At 43.0% G+C, this 22158-nt stretch overlaps 1 long non-coding RNA gene across 1 annotated transcript; it reads left to right on the top strand.

Moving 5' to 3' along the window:
- Positions 1-17: 17 nt before the first annotated feature.
- Positions 18-20512, top strand: LOC130297478 (uncharacterized). Its single transcript, XR_008849557.1, has 3 exons — positions 18-150; positions 18105-18163; positions 19383-20512. It is a non-coding gene; the product is annotated as an uncharacterized LOC130297478 (long non-coding RNA).
- Positions 20513-22158: the final 1646 nt, after the last annotated feature.

The raw sequence follows: 22158 nt of genomic DNA, 5'->3' as shown, positions 1-22158 counted from the left end.
GGCCGCGACAGAGGCGTGACGTCACCGGCTCCGGTCACGCCCCTTCCGTCGCCATCTTGTCTCCGAGCGGTTCCTTGTCAGTTAATGGCTGATGATGACGTAAAATGTAATAGCGGCTGACCCGGTCGGAATTCTGACTGGGAGACGCCGGTAAACGTTATGACTATACAGAGGAAGCAGCGGGTTTTAATGGTGGGGTTATGGCGTAGTTTACTTCACAGGTAGATGGCGGGAGTGTAGTGTGCACAGTTACCTCAAAGGTTAATGGAGGGAGTGTGGTATCCGCACCTTACCTCAAAGGTTAATGGAGGGAGTGTGGTATCCGCACCTTACCTCACAGGTAAATGGCGGGGGTGTACTGTCCGCACTTTACCTTTCAGGTAGATGGCAAGAAAAGTATCCGCACTTTACCTCACAGATAGATGGTGGGAGTGTAGTATCTGCACGTTACCTCATAGGTAAATGGCGGGAGTGTGGTATCCACACCTTACCTCACAGATAGATGGCAAGAGTAGTATCCGCACTTTACCTCACAGGTGGATGGCGGGAGTGTGGTATTTGCACTTTACGTCACAGGTAGATGGCGGGAATTTAGTATCCACACGTTACCGGAGTGTAGTATCCGCACTTTATCTCACAGCTAGATGGCGGAAGTGTAATAGCCGCACTTTTCCTTAGAGGTGGATGGCGGGAGTGTAGTGTCTGCACTTTACTTAAAGGACATCTGCAGCATTACAAACACTTATCCCCTATCCTCAAGATAGGGAATGTGTTTGATCGGCGGGGGTCCGAACGCTGGGGCCCCCGGCGATCTCCTGTACGGGGCCGCGGCTCTCCCGTGCAGGGGGCGTGCCAGCCGCAGCATGACTTTGCGGCCGGCACGCCTCCTCCATGCATCTCTATGGGAGAGGCAGCATTCGTGCCTCCCCGCATCCCCCATAGAACTGTATGGGGACGGGGAGGAGACATGGCGTCACCGTCGACCACTAGGTCGACGCTACGTGCCTTAGTGCTCACCATGAGCGCTTATGGCGGCGCCCCGTTAGGGAGATCGGGGGGGCCCAGCGGTCCGACCCCCCGCGATCAAACACTTATCCCCTATCCTGTGTATAGGGGATAAGTGTAATGCCGCTGCAGTTGTCCTTTAATAGGTGTATCGCAGGAGAGTAATATTCGCACTTTACCTTAGAGGTAGATGGAGGGAGCGTAGTATCTGCACTTTATCTCACAGATAGATGGCGGGAGTGTAGTGTCCGCATGTTAACTCAGAGGTAGATGGCAGGAGTTTAGTATCTACACTTTACCTCTCAAATAGATGGCATGAGTATAGTATCCACACTTTACCTCACAGATAGATGGCAGAAGTATCCGCACTTTACCTCACAGGTAGATGGCAGGAGTGTGGTATCTGCACTTTACCTCACATAGATAGTGTAGATGTAGATGGCAGGAGTGTAGTATCCGCACTTTACCTCACAGATAGATATTAGAAGTGTAGTATCTGCACTTTATAACTAAACCCCAGGGCCGTAGCCCGGGGTGAAAAACACCTCTATTAACAAACCCTCTAAAAATCTTTTATTGATACATGTAAAAAATATATAGTCCCAGAAAAAATATTTTAAAAGCAAGCGCTATCAGGGATACTAACTGTACAACCGGAGCCCTAGAGACTCCAAAATAAAGGGTACTGCAGTAACCCTAGATCCCTGTAAGCGCTACAATTAAAAACACTATATTGCCGCCTGTTTGTTGTTGCCACTGTTTTGCCTCTTGAGAACGCCGTGGAGACGGCTAAACATGTAGAGGCGGCAATATAGTGTTTTTAATTGTAGCGCTTACAGGGATTTAGGGTTACTTTATTTTGGAGGCTCTAGGGCTCCGGTTATACATTTATTATCCCTGATAGCGCACTTTACCTCACAGATAGATGGCAGAAGTGTAGAATCTGCACTTTACCTCACAGGTAGATGGTAGGAGTTTAGTATCCGTACTTTACCTCACAGATAGATGGTAGGAGTGTAGTATCTGCACTTTACCTCACAGATAGGTGGTGGGAGTATAGTATCCACACTTTACCTTACAGATAGATGGTGGAAGTGTAGTATCCGCACTTTACCTCACAGGTAGATTTTGGGAGTGTAGTATCCGCACTTTACCTCACAGATGAATGGCAGAAGTGTAGAATCCGCACTTTGCCTCACAGATTGATGGTGGGAGTGTAGTATCCGCAATTTACCTTACATGTAGATGACTGGAGTGTAGTATCCACACTTTACCTCACAGATAGATGGCAGAGGTATAGAATCTGCACTTTACCACACAGATAGATGGCAGAAGTGTAGTATCTGCACTTTACCTCATAGATAGATGGTAAGAGTGTAGTATCCGTACTTTACCTCACAAATAGATGGTGGAAGTGTAGTATCTACACTTAACCTCACAGATAGATGGTGGGAGTGTAGTATCCGCACTTTATCTCACAGGTAGATGGTGGGAGTGTAGTATCTGCATTTTACCTCACAGATAGATGGTGGGAATGTAGTATCCATACTTTACCTTACAAATAGATGGTGAGAGTTTAGTATCTGCACTTTACCTCACAGATAGATGGTGGGAGTGTAGTATCTGCACTTTACCTCACAGATAGATGGTGGGAGTGTAGTATCCGCACATTACCTCACAGATAGATGGTGGGAGTTTAGTATCCGCACTCTACACCACACATAGATGGTGGGAGTGTAGTATCCACACTTAACCTCACAGGTAGATGACTGGAGTGTAGATGTAGATTGCAGGAGTGTAGTATCTGCACTTTACCTCACAGATAGGTGTTGGGAGTGTAGTATCCACACTTTACCTCACAAATAGATGGTGGGAGTGTAGTATCCGCACTTTACCTCACAGATAGATGGTGAGAGTGTAGTATCCACACTTTACCTCACAAATAGATGGTGGGAGTGTAGTATCCGCACTTTACCTCACAGATAGATGGTGGGAGTGTAGTATCCGCAATTTACCTTACATGTAGATGACTGGAGTGTAGTATCCACACTTTACCTCACAGATAGATGGCAGAGGTATAGAATCTGCACTTTACCTCATAGATAGATGGTGGGAGTGTAGTATCCACACTTTACCTCACAAATAGATCGTGGTAGTGTAGTATCTGCACTTTACCTCACAGATAGTTGGTGGGAGTATAGTATCCGCAATTTACCTTACATGTAGATGACTGGAGTGTAGTATCCACACTTTACCTCACAGATAGATGGCAGAGGTATAGAATCTGCACTTTTCCTCATAGATAGATGGTGGGAGTGTAGTATCCACACATTACCACACAAATAGATGGTGGGAGTGTAGTATCTGCACTTTACCTCACAGATAGTTGGTGGGAGGGTAGTATCCGCAATTTACCTTACATGTAGATGACTGGAGTGTAGTATCCACACTTTACCTCACAGATAGATGGCAGAGGTGTAGAATCTGCACTTTTCCTCATAGATAGATGGTGGGAGTGTAGTATCCACACTTTACCACACAAATAGATGGTGGGAGTGTAGTATCTGCACTTTACCTCACAGATAGTTGGTGGGAGGGTAGTATCCGCACATTACCTCACAGATAGATGGTGGGAGTTTAGTATCCGCACTCTACACCACACATAGATGGTGGGAGTGTAGTATCCACACTTAACCTCACAGGTAGATGACTGGAGTGTAGATGTAGATTGCAGGAGTGTAGTATCTGCACTTTACCTCACAGATAGGTGTTGGGAGTGTAGTATCCACACTTTACCTCACAAATAGATGGTGGGAGTGTAGTATCCGCACTTTACCTCACAGATAGATGGTGAGAGTGTAGTATCCACACTTTACCTCACAAATAGATGGTGGGAGTGTAGTATCCGCACTTTACCTCACAGATAGATGGTGGGAGGGTAGTATCCGCAATTTACCTTACATGTAGATGACTGGAGTGTAGTATCCACACTTTACCTCACAGATAGATGGCAGAAGTGTAGAATCTGCACTTTACCTCATAGATAGATGGTGGGAGTGTAGTATCCACACTTAACCTCACAGGTAGATGACTGGAGTGTAGATGTAGATTGCAGGAGTGTAGTATCTGCACTTTACCTCACAGATAGGTGTTGGGAGTGTAGTATCCACACTTTACCTCACAAATAGATGGTGGGAGTATAGTATCCGCACTTTACCTCACAGATAGATGGTGAGAGTGTAGTATCCACACTTTACCTCACAAATAGATGGTGGGAGTATAGTATCCGCACTTTACCTCACAGATAGATGGTGAGAGTGTAGTATCCACACTTTACCTCACAGATAGATGGTGAGAGTGTAGTATCTGCACTTTACCTCACAGATAGATGGTGGGAGTGTAGTATCCGCAATTTACCTTACATGTAGATGACTGGAGTGTAGTATCCACACTTTACCTCACAGATAGATGGCAGAGGTATAGAATCTGCACTTTACCTCATAGATAGATGGTGGGAGTGTAGTATCCACACTTTACCTCACAAATAGATCGTGGTAGTGTAGTATCTGCACTTTACCTCACAGATAGTTGGTGGGAGTATAGTATCCGCAATTTACCTTACATGTAGATGACTGGAGTGTAGTATCCACACTTTACCTCACAGATAGATGGCAGATGTATAGAATCTGCACTTTTCCTCATAGATAGATGGTGGGAGTGTAGTATCCACACATTACCACACAAATAGATGGTGGGAGTGTAGTATCTGCACTTTACCTCACAGATAGTTGGTGGGAGGGTAGTATCCGCAATTTACCTTACATGTAGATGACTGGAGTGTAGTATCCACACTTTACCTCACAGATAGATGGCAGAGGTGTAGAATCTGCACTTTTCCTCATAGATAGATGGTGGGAGTGTAGTATCCACACTTTACCACACAAATAGATGGTGGGAGTGTAGTATCTGCACTTTACCTCACAGATAGTTGGTGGGAGGGTAGTATCCGCAATTTACCTTACATGTAGATGACTGGAGTGTAGTATCCACACTTTACCTCACAGATAGATGGCAGAGGTATAGAATCTGCACTTTTCTTCATAGATAGATGGTGGGAGTGTAGTATCCACACTTTACCACACAAATAGATGGTGGGAGTGTAGTATCTGCACTTTACCTCACAGATAGTTGGTGGGAGGGTAGTATCCGCAATTTACCTTACATGTAGATGACTGGAGTGTAGTATCCACACTTTACCTCACAGATAGATGGCAGAGGTGTAGAATCTGCACTTTACCTCATAGATAGATGGTGGGAGTGTAGTATCCACACTTTACCTCACAGGTAGATGACTGGAGTGTAGATGTAGATTGCAGGAGTGTAGTATCTGCTTTTTACCTCACAGAAAGATAGTGGGAGTGTAGTATCTGCACTTTACCTCACAAATAGATGGTGGGAGTGTAGTATCTGCACTTTACCTCACAGATGGATGGTGGGAGTGTAGTATCTGCACTTTATCTCACAGATAGATGGTGAGAGTGTAGTATCCGCACTTTACCTCACAGATAGATGGTGGGAATGTAGTATCCATACTTTACCTCACAAATAGATGGTGGGAGTGTAGTATCTGCAGTTTACCTCACAGATAGATGGTGGGAGTGTAGTATCCGCACTTTACTTCACAGATAGATGGTGGGAGTGTAGTATCCACACTTTACCTCACAAATAGATGGTGAGAGTGTAGTATCTGCACTTTACCTCACAGATAGATGGTGGGAGTGTAGTATCCGCACTTTATCTCACAGGTAGATGGTGGGAGTGTAGTATCTGCATTTTACCTCACAGATAGATGGTGGGAATGTAGTATCCATACTTTACCTCACAAATAGATGGTGAGAGTTTAGTATCTGCACTTTACCTCACAGATAGATGGTGGGAGTGTAGTATCTGCACTTTACCTCACAGATAGATGGTGGGAGTGTAGTATCCGCACATTACCTCACAGATAGATGGTGGGAGTTTAGTATCCGCACTCTACACCACACATAGATGGTGGGAGTGTAGTATCCACACTTTATCTCACAGATAGATATTATATGTGTAGTATCTGCACTTTGCCTCACAGATAGATGGTGGGAGTGTAGTAGCCATACTTTACCTCACAAATAGATGGTGGAAGTGTAGTATCCGCACTTTACCTCACAGGTAGATGGCAGAAGTGTAGTATCTGCACTTTACCTCATAGATAGATGGTAAGAGTGTAGTATCCGTACTTTACCTCACAAATAGATGGTGGAAGTGTAGTATCTACACTTTACCTCACAGATAGATGGTGGGAGTGTAGTATCCGCACTTTAGCTCACAAATAGATGGTGGCAGTGTAGTATCCGCACTTTACCTCACAGATGGTGGGAGTGGAGTATCCGCACTTTACCTCACAGATGGTGGGAGTGTAGTATCCGCAATTTACCTCACATGTAGATGACTGGAGTGTAGTAGCCGCACTTTATCTCACAGATAGATGGTGGGAGTGTAGTATCCGCACTTTACCTCACAGATAGATGGTGGGAGTGTAGTATCTGCACTTTACCTCACAGATGGTGGAAGTGTAGTATCCCCACTTCACCTCACAGATATATGGTGGGAGTTTAGTATCCGCACTTTAGCTCACAAATAGATGGTGGCAGTGTAGTATCCGCACTTAACCTCACAGATAGATGGTGGGAGTGGAGTATCCGCACTTTACCTCACAGATGGTGGGAGTGTAGTATCCGCAATTTACCTTACATGTAGATGACTGGAGTGTAGTATCCACTCTTTACCTCACAGATAGATGGCAGAGGTATAGAATCTGCACTTTACCTCATAGATAGATGATGGGAGTGTAGTATCCACACTTTACCTCACAAATAGATGGTGGGAGTGTAGTATCTGCACTTTACCTCACAGATAGTTGGTGGGAGTGTAGTATCCGCAATATACCTTACATGTAGATGACTGGAGTGTAGTATCCACACTTTACCTCACAGATAGATGGCAGAGGTGTAGAATCTGCACTTTACCTCATAGATAGATGGTGGGAGTGTAGTATCCACACTTTACCTCACAGGTAGATGACTGGAGTGTAGATGTAGATTGCAGGAGTGTAGTATCTGAACTTTACCTCACAGATAGGTGGTGGGAGTATAGGATCCACACTTTACCTTACAGATAGATGGTGGGAGTGTAGTATCTACACTTTACCTCACAGATAGATGGTGGGAGTGTAGTATCCACACTTTACCTCACAGATAGATGGCAGAGGTATAGAATCTGCACTTTACCTCACAGATAGATGGTGGGAGTGTAGTATCTGCAATTTACCTTACATGTAGATGACTGGAGTGTAGTATCCACACTTTACCTCACAGATAGATGGCAGAAGTGTAGTATCTGCACTTTACCTAATAGATAGATGGTGGGAGTATAGTATCCACACTTAACCTCACAGGTAGATGACTGGAGTGTAGATGTAGATTGCAGGAGTGTAGTATCTGCACTTTACCTCACAGATAGGTGGTGGGAGTGTAGTATCTGCACTTTACCTAACAGATAGGTGGTGGGAGGGTAGTATCCGCAATTTACCTTACATGTAGATGACTGGAGTGTAGTATCCACACTTTACCTCACAGATAGATGGCAGAGGTGTAGAATCTGCACTTTACCTCATAGATAGATGATGGGAGTGTAGTATACACACTTTACCTCACAATTAGATGGTGGGAGTGTAGAATCTGCACTTTACCTCACAGATAGTTGGTGGGAAGGTAGTATCCGCAATTTACCTTACATGTAGATGACTGGAGTGTAGTATCCACACTTTACCTCACAGATAGATGGCAGAGGTGTAGAATCTGCACTTTACCTCATAGATAGATGGTGGGAGTGTAATATCCACACTTTACCTCACAGGTAGATGACTGGAGTGTAGATGTAGATTGCAGGAGTGTAGTATCTGCACTTTACCTCACAGATAGATGGCAGAAGTGTAGTATCTGCACTTTACCTCATAGATAGATGGTAAGAGTGTAGTATCCGTACTTTACCTCACAAATAGATGGTGGAAGTGTAGTATCTACACTTTAGCTCACAAATAGTTGGTGGGAGTGTAGTATCCGCAATTTACCTTACAGATAGATATTAGAAGTGAAGTATCTGCACTTTACCTCACAGATAGATGGTGGGAGTGTAGTATCTGCAATTGACCTTACATGTAGATGACTGGAGTGTAGTATCCACACTTTACCTCACAGATAGATGGCAGAAGTGTAGAATCTTCACTTTACCTCATAGATAGATGGTGGGAGTGTAGTATCCACACTTAACCTCACAGGTAGATGACTGGAGTGTAGATGTAGATTGCAGGAGTGTAGTATCTGCACTTTACTTCACAGATAGGTGGTGGGGGTGTAGTATCTGCACTTTACCTCACAGATAGATGGTGGGAGTGTAGTATCCGCACTTTACCTCACAGATGGTGGCAGTGTAGTATCCGCACTTTACCTCACAGATAGATGGTGGGAGTGGAGTATCCGCACTTTACCTCACAGATGGTGGGAGTGTAGTATCCGCAATTTACCTTACATGTAGATGACTGGAGTGTAGTATCCACTCTTTACCTCACAGATAGATGGCAGAGGTATAGAATCTGCACTTTACCTCATAGATAGATGATGGGAGTGTAGTATCCACACTTTACCTCACAAATAGATGGTGGGAGTGTAGTATCTGCACTTTACCTCACAGATAGTTGGTGGGAGTGTAGTATCCGCAATATACCTTACATGTAGATGACTGGAGTGTAGTATCCACACTTTACCTCACAGATAGATGGCAGAGGTGTAGAATCTGCACTTTACCTCATAGATAGATGGTGGGAGTGTAGTATCCACACTTTACCTCACAGGTAGATGACTGGAGTGTAGATGTAGATTGCAGGAGTGTAGTATCTGAACTTTACCTCACAGATAGGTGGTGGGAGTATAGGATCCACACTTTACCTTACAGATAGATGGTGGGAGTGTAGTATCTACACTTTACCTCACAGATAGATGGTGGGAGTGTAGTATCCACACTTTACCTCACAGATAGATGGCAGAGGTATAGAATCTGCACTTTACCTCACAGATAGATGGTGGGAGTGTAGTATCTGCAATTTACCTTACATGTAGATGACTGGAGTGTAGTATCCACACTTTACCTCACAGATAGATGGCAGAAGTGTAGTATCTGCACTTTACCTAATAGATAGATGGTGGGAGTATAGTATCCACACTTAACCTCACAGGTAGATGACTGGAGTGTAGATGTAGATTGCAGGAGTGTAGTATCTGCACTTTACCTCACAGATAGGTGGTGGGAGTGTAGTATCTGCACTTTACCTAACAGATAGGTGGTGGGAGGGTAGTATCCGCAATTTACCTTACATGTAGATGACTGGAGTGTAGTATCCACACTTTACCTCACAGATAGATGGCAGAGGTGTAGAATCTGCACTTTACCTCATAGATAGATGATGGGAGTGTAGTATACACACTTTACCTCACAATTAGATGGTGGGAGTGTAGAATCTGCACTTTACCTCACAGATAGTTGGTGGGAAGGTAGTATCCGCAATTTACCTTACATGTAGATGACTGGAGTGTAGTATCCACACTTTACCTCACAGATAGATGGCAGAGGTGTAGAATCTGCACTTTACCTCATAGATAGATGGTGGGAGTGTAATATCCACACTTTACCTCACAGGTAGATGACTGGAGTGTAGATGTAGATTGCAGGAGTGTAGTATCTGCACTTTACCTCACAGATAGATGGCAGAAGTGTAGTATCTGCACTTTACCTCATAGATAGATGGTAAGAGTGTAGTATCCGTACTTTACCTCACAAATAGATGGTGGAAGTGTAGTATCTACACTTTAGCTCACAAATAGTTGGTGGGAGTGTAGTATCCGCAATTTACCTTACAGATAGATATTAGAAGTGAAGTATCTGCACTTTACCTCACAGATAGATGGTGGGAGTGTAGTATCTGCAATTGACCTTACATGTAGATGACTGGAGTGTAGTATCCACACTTTACCTCACAGATAGATGGCAGAAGTGTAGAATCTTCACTTTACCTCATAGATAGATGGTGGGAGTGTAGTATCCACACTTAACCTCACAGGTAGATGACTGGAGTGTAGATGTAGATTGCAGGAGTGTAGTATCTGCACTTTACTTCACAGATAGGTGGTGGGGGTGTAGTATCTGCACTTTACCTCACAGATAGATGGTGGGAGTGTAGTATCCGCACTTTACCTCACAGATGGTGGGAGTGTAGTATCCGCACTTTACCTCACAGATAGATGGTGGGAGTGTAGTATCTGCACTTTACCTCACAGATGGTGGGAGTTTAATATCCGCGCTTTACCTCACAGAAAGATGGTGGGAGTGTAGTATCCGCACCTTACCTCACAGATAAATAGCAGAAGTGTAGTATCCACACTTTACCTCACAGATAGATGGTGGGAGTGTAGTATCCGCACTTTACCTCACAGATAGATGGCAGAAGTGTAGTATCCGCACTTTACCTCACAGATAGATGGTGGGAGTGGAGTATCCACACTACCTCACAGATAGATGGTAGGAGTTTAGTATCCGTACTTTACAGATAGATGGTAGGAGTGTAGTATCTGCACTTTACCTCACAGATAGATGGTGGGAGTGTAGTATCTACACTTTAGCTCACAAATAGATGGTGGGAGTGTAGTATCCGCAATTTACCTTACAGATAGATATCAGAAGTGAAGTATCTGCACTTTACCTCACAGATAGATGGTGGGAGTGTAGTATCTGCAATTTACCTTACATGTAGATGACTGGAGTGTAGTATCCACACTTTACCTCACAGATAGATGACAGAAGTGTAGAATCTGCACTTTACCTCATAGATAGATGGTGGGAGTGTAGTATCCACACTTAACCTCACAAATAGATGGTGGGAGTGTAGTATCCGCACTTTACCTCACAGATGGTGGGAGTGTAGTATCCGCACTTTACCTCACAGATAGATGGTGGGAGTGTAGTATCTGCACTTTACCTCACAGATGGTGGGAGTTTAATATCCGCGCTTTACCTCACAGAAAGATGGTGGGAGTGTAGTATCCGCACTTTACCTCACAGATAGGTGGTGGGAGTGTAGTATCTGCACTTTACCTCACAGATAGGTGGTGGGAGTGTAGTATCTGCACTTTACTTCACAGATAGGTGGTGGAAGTGTAGTATCTGCACTTTACCTCACAGATAGGTGGTGGGAGTGTAGTATCCGCACTTTATCTCACAGATAGATGGTGGGAGTGTAGTATCCGCACTTTACCTCACAGATAGATGGTGGGAGTGTAGTATCCGCACTTTATCTCACAGATAGATGGTGAGAGTGTAGTATCTGCACTTTACCTCACAGATGGTGGAAGTGTAGTATCCCCACTTCACCTCACAGATATATGGTGGGAGTTTAGTATCCGCACTTTAGCTCACAAATAGATGGTGGCAGTGTAGTATCCGCACTTTACCTCACAGATAGGTGGTGGGAGTGTAGTATCTGCACTTTACTTCACAGATAGGTGGTGGGAGTGTAGTATCTGCACTTTACCTCACAGATAGATGGTGGGAGTTTAGTATCCGCACTTTAGCTCACAAATAGATGGTGGCAGTGTAGTATCCGCACTTTACCTCACAGATAGGTGGTGGGAGTGTAGTATCTGCACTTTACTTCACAGATAGGTGGTGGGAGTGTAGTATCTGCACTTTACCTCACAGATAGATGGTGGGAGTGTAGTATCTACACTTTAGCTCACAAATAGATGATGGGAGTGTAGTATCCGCAATTTACCTTACAGATAGATATCAGAAGTGAAGTATCTGCACTTTACCTCACAGATAGATGGTGGGAGTGTAGTATCTGCAATTTACCTTACATGTAGATGACTGGAGTGTAGTATCCACACTTTACCTCACAGATAGATGACAGAAGTGTAGAATCTGCACTTTACCTCATAGATAGATGGTGGGAGTGTAGTATCCACACTTAACCTCACAAATAGATGGTGGGAGTGTAGTATCCGCACTTTACCTCACAGATGGTGGGAGTGTAGTATCCGCACTTTACCTCACAGATAGATGGTGGGAGTGTAGTATCTGCACTTTACCTCACAGATGGTGGGAGTTTAATATCCGCGCTTTACCTCACAGAAAGATGGTGGGAGTGTAGTATCCGCACTTTACCTCACAGATAGGTGGTGGGAGTGTAGTATCTGCACTTTACCTCACAGATAGGTGGTGGGAGTGTAGTATCTGCACTTTACTTCACAGATAGGTGGTGGGAGTGTAGTATCTGCACTTTACCTCACAGATAGGTGGTGGGAGTGTAGTATCCGCACTTTATCTCACAGATAGATGGTGGGAGTGTAGTATCCGCACTTTACCTCACAGATAGATGGTGGGAGTGTAGTATCCGCACTTTATCTCACAGATAGATGGTGAGAGTGTAGTATCTGCACTTTACCTCACAGATGGTGGAAGTGTAGTATCCCCACTTCACCTCACAGATATATGGTGGGAGTTTAGTATCCGCACTTTAGCTCACAAATAGATGGTGGCAGTGTAGTATCCGCACTTTACCTCACAGATAGGTGGTGGGAGTGTAGTATCTGCACTTTACTTCACAGATAGGTGGTGGGAGTGTAGTATCTGCACTTTACCTCACAGATAGATGGTGGGAGTGTAGTATCCGCACTTTATCTCACATATAGATGGTGGGAGTGTAGTATCCGCACTTTACCTCACAGATGGATGGCAGAAGTGTAGTATCCGCACTTTACCTCACAGACAGATGGTGGGAGTGTAGTATCCGCACTTTACCTCACAGATAGATGGTGGGAGTGTAGTATCTGCACTTTACCTCACAGATGGTGGGAGTTTAAAATCCGCGCTTTACCTCACAGAAAGATGGTGGGAGTGTAGTATCCGCACTTTACCTCACAGATAGATGGCAGAAGTGTAGTATCCGCGCTTTACCTCACAGATAGATGGTGGGAGTGGAGTATCCACACTACCTCACAGATAGATGGTAGGAGTTTAGTATCCGTACTTTACCTCACAGATAAATGGTAGGAGTGTAGTATCTGCACTTTACCTCACAGATAGATGGTGGGAGTGTAGTATCCGCACTTTACCTCACAAATAGATGGTGGGAGTGTAGTATCCGCATTTTACCTCACAGATGGTGGAAGTGTAGTATCCGCACTTTACCTCACAGATAGATGATGAGAGTGTAGTTTCCGCACTTTACCTCACAGATAGATGGTGGGAGTTTAGTATCCGCACATTATCTCACAGATAGATGGAAGAAGTGTAGCATCCGCACTTTACCTCACAGATAGATGGTGTGAGTGTAGTATCCGCACTTTACGTCACAGATAGATGGTGAGAGTGGAGTATCTGCACATTATCTCACAGATAGATGGTGGGAGTTTAGTATCCGCACTCTACCTCACAGATAGATGGTGGGAGGGTAGTATCCGCAATTTACCTTACATGTAGATGACTGGAGTGTAGTATCCACACTTTACCTCACAGATAAATGGCAGGGGTGCAAAATCTGCACTTTACCTCACAGGTAGATGACTGGAGTGTAGATGTAGATTGCAGGAGTATAGTATCTGTACTTTACCTCACAGATAGATGGTGGGAGTGTAGTAATCGCACTTTACCTCACAGATAGATGGTGAGAGTGTAGTATCTGCACTTTACCTCACAGATAGATGGTTTGAATGTAGTATCCATAGTTTACCTCACAAATAGATGATGGGAGTGTAGTATCTGCACTTTACTTCACAGATAGATGGTGGGAATGTAGTATCCGCAGGTTACCTCACAGATGGGGGAAGTGTAGTATCTCCACTTTACCTCACAGATATATGGTGGGAGTTTAGTTTTCGCACTTTACCTCACAGATAGATGGTGGGAGTGTAATATCCGCACTTTACCTCACAAATAGATGGTGGGAGTGGAGTATCCGCACTTTACCTCACAGATGGTGGAAGTCTAGTATCCCCACTTTACCTCACAAATATATGGTGGGAGTTTAGTATCCGCACTTTACCTCTCAGATAGATGATGGGAGTGTAGTATCCGCACTTTACCTCACAGATAGATGGTGTGAGTGTAGTATCCACACTTTACCTCACAGATAGATGGCAGAGGTGTAGAATCTGCACTTTACCTCATAGAAAGATGGTGGGAGTGGAGTAACCGCACTTTAACTCACAGATAGATGGGGGGAGTTTAGTATCCGCACTGTACCTCACACATAGATGTTGGGAGTGTTGTATCTGCACTTTGTATCACAGATAGATATTAGAAGTGTAGTATCTGCACTTCACCTCACAGATAGATGGTGGGAGTGTAGTATCCGCAATTTACCTTACATGTAGATGACTGGAGTGTAGATGTAGATTGCAGGAGTGTATTATCTGCTTTTTCCCTCACAGAAAGAGGGTGAGAGTGTAGTATCTGCACTTTACCTCACAGATAGATGGCAGAGGTATAGAATCTGCACTTTACCTCATAGATAGATGGTGGGAGTGTAGTATTCACACTTTACCTCACAGGTAGATGACTGGAGTGTAGATGTAGATTGCAGGAGTGTAGTATCTGCTATTTCCCTCACAGAAAGATGGTGAGAGTGTAGTATCTGCACTTTACCTCACAGATAGATGGCAGAGGTATAGAATCTGCACTTTACCTCATAGATAGATGGTGGGAGTGTAGTATCCACACTTTACTTCACAAATAGATGGTGGGAGTGTAGTATCTGCACTTTACCTCACAGATAGATGGTGAGAGTGTAGTATCCGCACTTTACCTCGCAGATAGATGGTGGGAGTGTAGTATCCGCACTTTACCTCACATAGATGGCAGAAGTGTAGTATCCGCACTTAACCTCACAGATAGATGGTGGGAGTGTAGTATCTGCACTTTACTTCACAGTTAGATGGTAGGAGTGTAGTATCCGCAATTTACCTTACATGTAGATGACTGGAGTGTAGTATCCACACTTTACCTCACAGATAGATGGCAGAGGTATAGAATCTGCACTTTACCTCATAGATAGATGATGGGAGTGTAGTATCCGCACTTTACCTCACAAATAGATGGTGGAGTGTAGTATCTGCACTTTACCTCACAGATAGTTGGTTGGAGTGTAGTATCCGCAAATTACCTTACATGTAGATGACTGGAGTGTAGTATCCTTATTTTACCTCACAGATAGATGGCAGAGGTGTAGAATCTGCACTTTACCTCATAGATAGATGGTGGGAGTGGAGTAACCGCACTTTAACTCACAGATAGATGGGGGGGAGTTTAGTATCCGCACTGTAGCTCACACATAGATGTTGGGAGTGTTGTATCTGCACTTTGTATCACAGATAGATATTAGAAGTGTAGTATCTGCACTTCACCTCACAGATAGATGGTGGGAGTGTAGTATCCGCAATTTACCTTACATGTAGATGACTGGAGTGTAGATGTAGATTGCAGGAGTGTAGTATCTGCTTTTTCCCTCACAGAAAGAGGGTGAGAGTGTAGTATCTGCACTTTACCTCACAGATAGATGGCAGAGGTATAGAATCTGCACTTTACCTCATAGATAGATGGTGGGAGTGTAGTATTCACACTTTACCTCACAGGTAGATGACTGGAGTGTAGATGTAGATTGCAGAAGTGTAGTATCTGCTATTTCCCTCACAGAAAGATGGTGAGAGTGTAGTATCTGCACTTTACCTCACAGATTGATGGTGGGAGTGTAGTATCCGCAATTTACCTTACATGTAGATGACTGGAGTGTAGTATCCACACTTTACCTCACAGATAGATGGCAGAGGTATAGAATCTGCACTTTACCTCATAGATAGATGATGGGAGTGTAGTATCCACACTTTACCTCACAAATAGATGGTGGGAGTGTAGTATCTGCACTTTACCTCACAGATAGTTGGTTGGAGTGTAGTATCCGCAAATTACCTTACATGTAGATGACTGGAGTGTAGTATCCTTATTTTACCTCACAGATAGATGGCAGAGGTGTAGAATCTGCACTTTACCTTATAGATAGATGATGGGAGTGTAGTATCCACACTTTTCCTCACAAATAAATGGTGGGAGTGTAGTGTATGCACTTTACCTCACAGATAGATGGTGGGAGTGTAGTATCCGCACTTTACCTCACAGATAGATGGTGGGAGTGTAGTATCCACACTTTATATCACAGATAGATGGTGGGAGTGTAGTATCCGCACTTTATCTCACAGGTAGACGGTGGGAGTGCAGTATCCACACTTTATCTCGCAGATAGATGGTGGGAGGGTAGTATCCGCACTTTACCACATAGATAGATGGCAGAAGTGTAGTATCTGCACTTTACCTCACAGATAGATGGTGGGAGTGTAGTATCTGCACTTTACCTCACAGATGGTGGGAGTTTAATATCCGCACTCTACCTCACAGATGGTGGGAGTTTAATATCCGCACTCTACCTCACAGATAGATGGTGGGAGTGTAGTATCCACACTTTACCTCACAGGTAGACGGTGGGAGTGCAGTATCCACACTTTATCTCGCAGATAGATGGTGGGAGGGTTGTATCCGCACTTTACCTCACATATAGATGGTGGGAGTGTAGTATCCGCACTTTACCACATAGATAGATGACAGAAGTGTAGTATCTGCACTTTACCTCACAGATAGATGGTGGGAGTGTAGTATCCGCACTTAACCTCACAGATAGATGGTGGGAGTGTAGTATCTGCACTTTACCTCACAGATGGTGGGAGTTTAATATCCGCACTCTACCTCACAGATGGTGGGAGTTTAATATCCGCACTCTACCTCACAGATAGATGGTGGGAGTGTAGTATCCGCACTTTACCTCACAGATAGATGGCAGAAGTGTAGTATCCGCACTTTACCTCACAGATAGATGGTGGGAGCGTAGTATCTGCACTTTCGCTTACCGGTATATGACAGGAGTGTAGATGTAAATGGCAGGAGTGTACTGTCCACACTTTACTTCACAGATAGATGGGTAGGTGTGCATTTTGAACACAGATTTTGCAGAATCTTATTTTGGGCAGCATGCCCACAATGGTACCAGTACAGTAGATAAAACACCAAAGTGACCACATTGTGGAAACTACACCCCTCAAATTATTTTATCTAGGGCAGTAGCAAGCATTTGGACCCAATAGGTGTTTGAGGAAAGTTTCTAGCATTAGGCTGTGAAAATTAAAGTTTTAACACCAATTTTCTGATGCTGGTTGTGGGGGGTGTCAGCTGTAAGAAACAGCCAGCACCTGTCGCATATAGGGCAGGCTCAGCCCATGATATTCTCTAAGAACAGAGTCATATTGTCAGTCATTTGGAGGTTAAATATTTTCTCAAATAGTACAAACATTATTTGTTGTTGATGTAACTATGTCAGCTTCTATAGAAAAATCAAGATTTGTAAAGTACAATAGGCTAAGAGACCATCTAGTGGTCAAAATGTATAATGTATTAAGCTGCATTTTTCTGGTAACTTTTGTGATTCATTATTCCTTTTCTCCCATACTATTAGATTTCTTCTTTTATACTTGACAACAAACATCAAGTCTGGCTTTTTTCTTTGTACTTCTGCATGGGAACCGAACACCCTAGAGCTTTTTCTACATGACACTGGAATGCAGTGTGCGTCATATGAAAAAGCATTTGTCTTAAAGTACAGACATTGTTGTACAACATAAGCTATTTCACAAGACAAGAAGTGGAAGACTAACTAATCAAAGAATTCTTTTGAACAGATTTTCCATAAAATTTTTGTACGGGATTGTCTGGAGAAATATTTTATGTGTAAAAGTGCTCATAGATGGGAGGAAAAAAAATAAGAACCTGTGTACTTACCTACCGCTCATACCCCACTGGGACTGTGTGACACTCCCTGCTGCTCAATGCTTTCTGTTTTCTATCCTGATACATAGGTAATGCCTCGGCGGTTACCAGCCTTAACTGTTTTCGGCATCCCAGCCGCTGCAACCAGGTGGGATAATCATTGAATTTGACATGAACGTTGGTGAAGGCAATACCCCTTAGGCTATGTTCACACAACAGTATGTCATTCTGCAGACTGAAAACGCCAGCATGATACGCATTCCCGTGCGCACTAGGATCGCACGGGAATGCGTGGTCTAATAGACGGCAATGCTTTCCGTGGGGAGTCCGCAGAAAGGATGGACATGTCCATTCTTAGCGGAATTTTAATTTCTGCGCCAGATGTTTCCGGCGCAGAAATTCTGCTATGTGCACAGCACAGCAGAATCCCAATAAATTCAGTAGGATTATGCTCCTGCGGAATCTCTGGCATGTGAACATAGCCTTAAAGGGCTACTCCGGTGGAAAACTTTTTTTTTAAATCAACTCGTGCCAGAAAGTTAAACAGATTTGTAAATTACCCAGTACTTATTAGTGGCTGTATACTACAGAGGAAATTCTTGTCTTTTTTGGATTTCTTTTCTGTCACGACCACAGTGCTCTTGACACCTCTGTCCATTTTATGAACTGCCCAGAGCAGGAGAAAATCCCCATAGCTCCTGACATGGACAGAGGTGTCAGCATGAGCACTGTGGTCGTGACAGAAAAGAAATCCACTCCTATAGAAAAGAATACCACTGCTATAGTAAATCTGTGGAGCCCATCTCCTGTAGTGAGATGGAAAGAGAAGTGAGCCAGGGAGTGAAATGCTTAGCTGCATGCTATATTTTAGTGATTGGCGGAGGTCTTAACACCCAGATCTCGAAGGATCAAAACTTTTTAATTGCCTATGTATGTGTCAAAAGTTTTGGTATTAACAATGAGTTAATCTTTAATTATTCCCTCCTGCGTCCAGAGTGAAAAATTTGACAGAGTAACACCAACAGCATCACTGTCTGTATATTTAAGTTATACAAAATATGAAGAAGAAAAAGTTACATACAAATGACAAGAATGTCACACCATAGTTGCCATTGACTTAGGCACATTAATAATAATAATAACTCTTTATTTATATAGCCCACACAGATTCCGCAGCATATTGTTGGAACAGACATGTTAAAAACTCTTGTATAGCTCAAGTCATATTAAACAGACCAATGAGATTTATTTGGCAGTCAATTATCTTAACACAAAAGTTTTAAAACATTTTTACATAGCTCCAGTGCATTTGGAATAAAAATTTAAGTACCGTAACTTTTCTCTGGTCTTCTGTTTTCTTTATACAGCTCCTATGCTGATCTATGTAATGGACATAATGGTGAGACACTCATCCGATCCTACTCACTCTACAAAGTGGATACCAATCATTGACTAAACTAACAGTCATATTTACAATCTCTTTAACATTCTTAATGTACAGAAGCTTTTTTTTTTTTTTTTGGTAGTTTCTTTGTCACATTTGGCTTAGGGGATGGGGTGGTAGGTGCCATAATAGATTCCCCTTGGATACTCTTCACTTCTAGGATTGAGGATTCCGGCAATGCAGGCTATAGTTCCTGAACAGACCCAATAGCTAAGGCCAGATTCACACAGTATTTTTCCTGGTGTAATTTCTGTAATGTAAAATTGCAGGCATATTTTTGCGGTCTTAATTTTGTGAGCGCATTTTTCCTTTTACTCCATATTTTTCCTTTATGTTACTTTTGAACAATGGCTTTAAATTTGAGGTGATTTAGGTAGCTTTTGTTGAACCTAAAGATTCTTTCTCATTAAGAAATAACATGTTAACAATCCAAAATAAGACTGGCAAATCCATCCGCAAATATGTGGCATGTCACTTAATTTTGTGGATGCAAAAAAATGCTTTGCTTTTAAATGCTGTGTGCCTAAACCACCAACAACATCTTTGACGCAATTTTTTTTTTGTGGCTGCAAATGTAAAATAAATATGCCTGGAGATACACTGTGTAAACACAGCAAAACAATTCACAGTCCTTATTATGTGACTTTTTCATGATCACAAATGAACTCTTGATATTCACCACACAGTCTGTTACCATACTAAAATTGGTGGTTCCTCCTGGCAATTGGCACCTGTGCCCAACAGTTCTTATATAATGATTCTTCTCTAGGGAAGGAAACCCTCTCAAGCAGTCTGTTTTATATTTGAGCACTGATATCACTGAGGCCTCTTACAGGGGAACTTTCTCGCACTAAAGTTTACACAGGCTACAGACCCTAGAGCTGTTTTGGGTGGCTGCTTCCCTCAATCGTCTAAAATTAGAAATTTTAGAAGCTTTCCTGCTCCCTCTAGTGGCCATCATGTTGCCTCCCATGTAATGAAAACCAGCTTTTAACCCAAAGATTGTGCAACATAAACAGCATTACTGCTGTCGTAGCAAACCAAGGGTTAGCAGCACTACCAAATTTGATGCTCCAAGTGCAAACTTAACCCAACTAAATGCAATAAAACAGTTTAATGACATTAATAGGAACCTGACAGTTGTTTAATGCTGCTGAAGTCAGGAGCAGCATGAAACAGAGACAGAGTGCCTTAAGTGTGTGGCAGTGACAGGAATGGTAATTGGGGATGGCTATATTTTCTTCAGGGTACTTGTCATATTTAGCAACTGAGTTTCAGCAAGTGCATATCTCATCCAGGGAAAGCTGGTTGAAATATGAGAAATCCAGGAAAAATGTAATTCCTAGCAGACCATAGCTGATGAGGACCTGTAAAGTCCTTTTTATGAAATGAAAGCCAGGTTGGTAGTAGGTCCAATTATTTCCTTTCTGGTCATTCAAGGTTTTCAGTGTAGCCAAAGATCTGTACTGGGACCAATTTTGTTTAAAATCTTCATTAGTGATATTACAGAAGGTTTCGATGGGAATGTATGTCTTTTTGCTGATGACATAAAGATATGTAACAGGGTTGATGTTCCTGGAGGGATATACCAAATGGAAAAGGGTTTAGGCAAACTAGAAGAATGGTCAGTTTGAATATATAATATTTGACACAGTCCTGACCTCAGTATCTGAGGAAAGGGATTAAGGAGTAATTATTTCATAATAGAGCAGCAGGAAACGCAGAATTCTTGGATTTATAGGGAGAGGTATAAGCAGTTGAGAGAAGTGCTCATGCCGCTGTACAGAACACTGGTGAGACCTCACTTGGAGTATTGTGTGCAGTACTGGAGACCGTATCTCCAGAAGGACATAGATACTCTAGAGAGAGTTCAGAGAAGATACTAAACTAGTACATGGACTACAGGATAAAACTTACCAGGAAAGGTTAAAGGACCTTAACATGTATATAGCTTGGAAGAAAGAAGAGACAGAGGGGATATTTAAAAGAAGAAAAACTACCACAAGAGGACATAGTTTTAAATTGGAGGCACAAAGGTTTGTGCAGTAATATCAGGAAGTATTACTTTACTGAGAGAGTAATAGATGCATGGATTAGCCTTCCTGCAGAAGTGGTCGCTGCAAATACAGTGAAGGAGTTTAAGCATGCATTGGATAGGCATAAGGCTATCCTTCATATAAGATAGGGCTAGATGATAGTATTCAGATTATTGTGCAGACTAGATGGGCCAAATGGTTCTTATCTGCCGTCACAGTCTATGTTTCTATGTAAAAATTAGCGCAGGTTTTAAAGACAGCTGGTTAATAGACTTTAAGACAAGGCTTAGGCTATGAGGAACCTGAACCTCTGATAGGAGTTGGAGTCCTGATATTTACAACCTCAAAAAAGGACCTTTTGATGTTAAAACAGAAAACCCAAGGTCTAAATATCTTACAATGGGGTCCTTACCACAGAGATTATTTTGTGATTTTATAAGCAAATGAGTCTACACTCACTGACAAAAAAGGTAAAGCGCCAAGAAGAAGTAGTTGGAATCTAATGAAACTTTATAAAGCTGTCCCTCAAGTTACAGTATTAATTGGTTTCAGGATAGCTACATAGTTAGTACTGTTGAAAAAGACAAATGTCTATTAAGTTCAACCAAGGAGGTGACGGGAAGTGGTATGGTTGGATGAAGGGGAGGGGATTCTAATTCTGCA

Source organism: Hyla sarda, chromosome 13, assembly GCF_029499605.1.
Source record: "Hyla sarda isolate aHylSar1 chromosome 13, aHylSar1.hap1, whole genome shotgun sequence".
NCBI classification, from domain to species: Eukaryota; Metazoa; Chordata; class Amphibia; order Anura; family Hylidae; genus Hyla; species Hyla sarda.
Note: the sequence above shows the minus strand (reverse complement) of the source record. Positions and strands in the feature narration are given on the sequence as shown.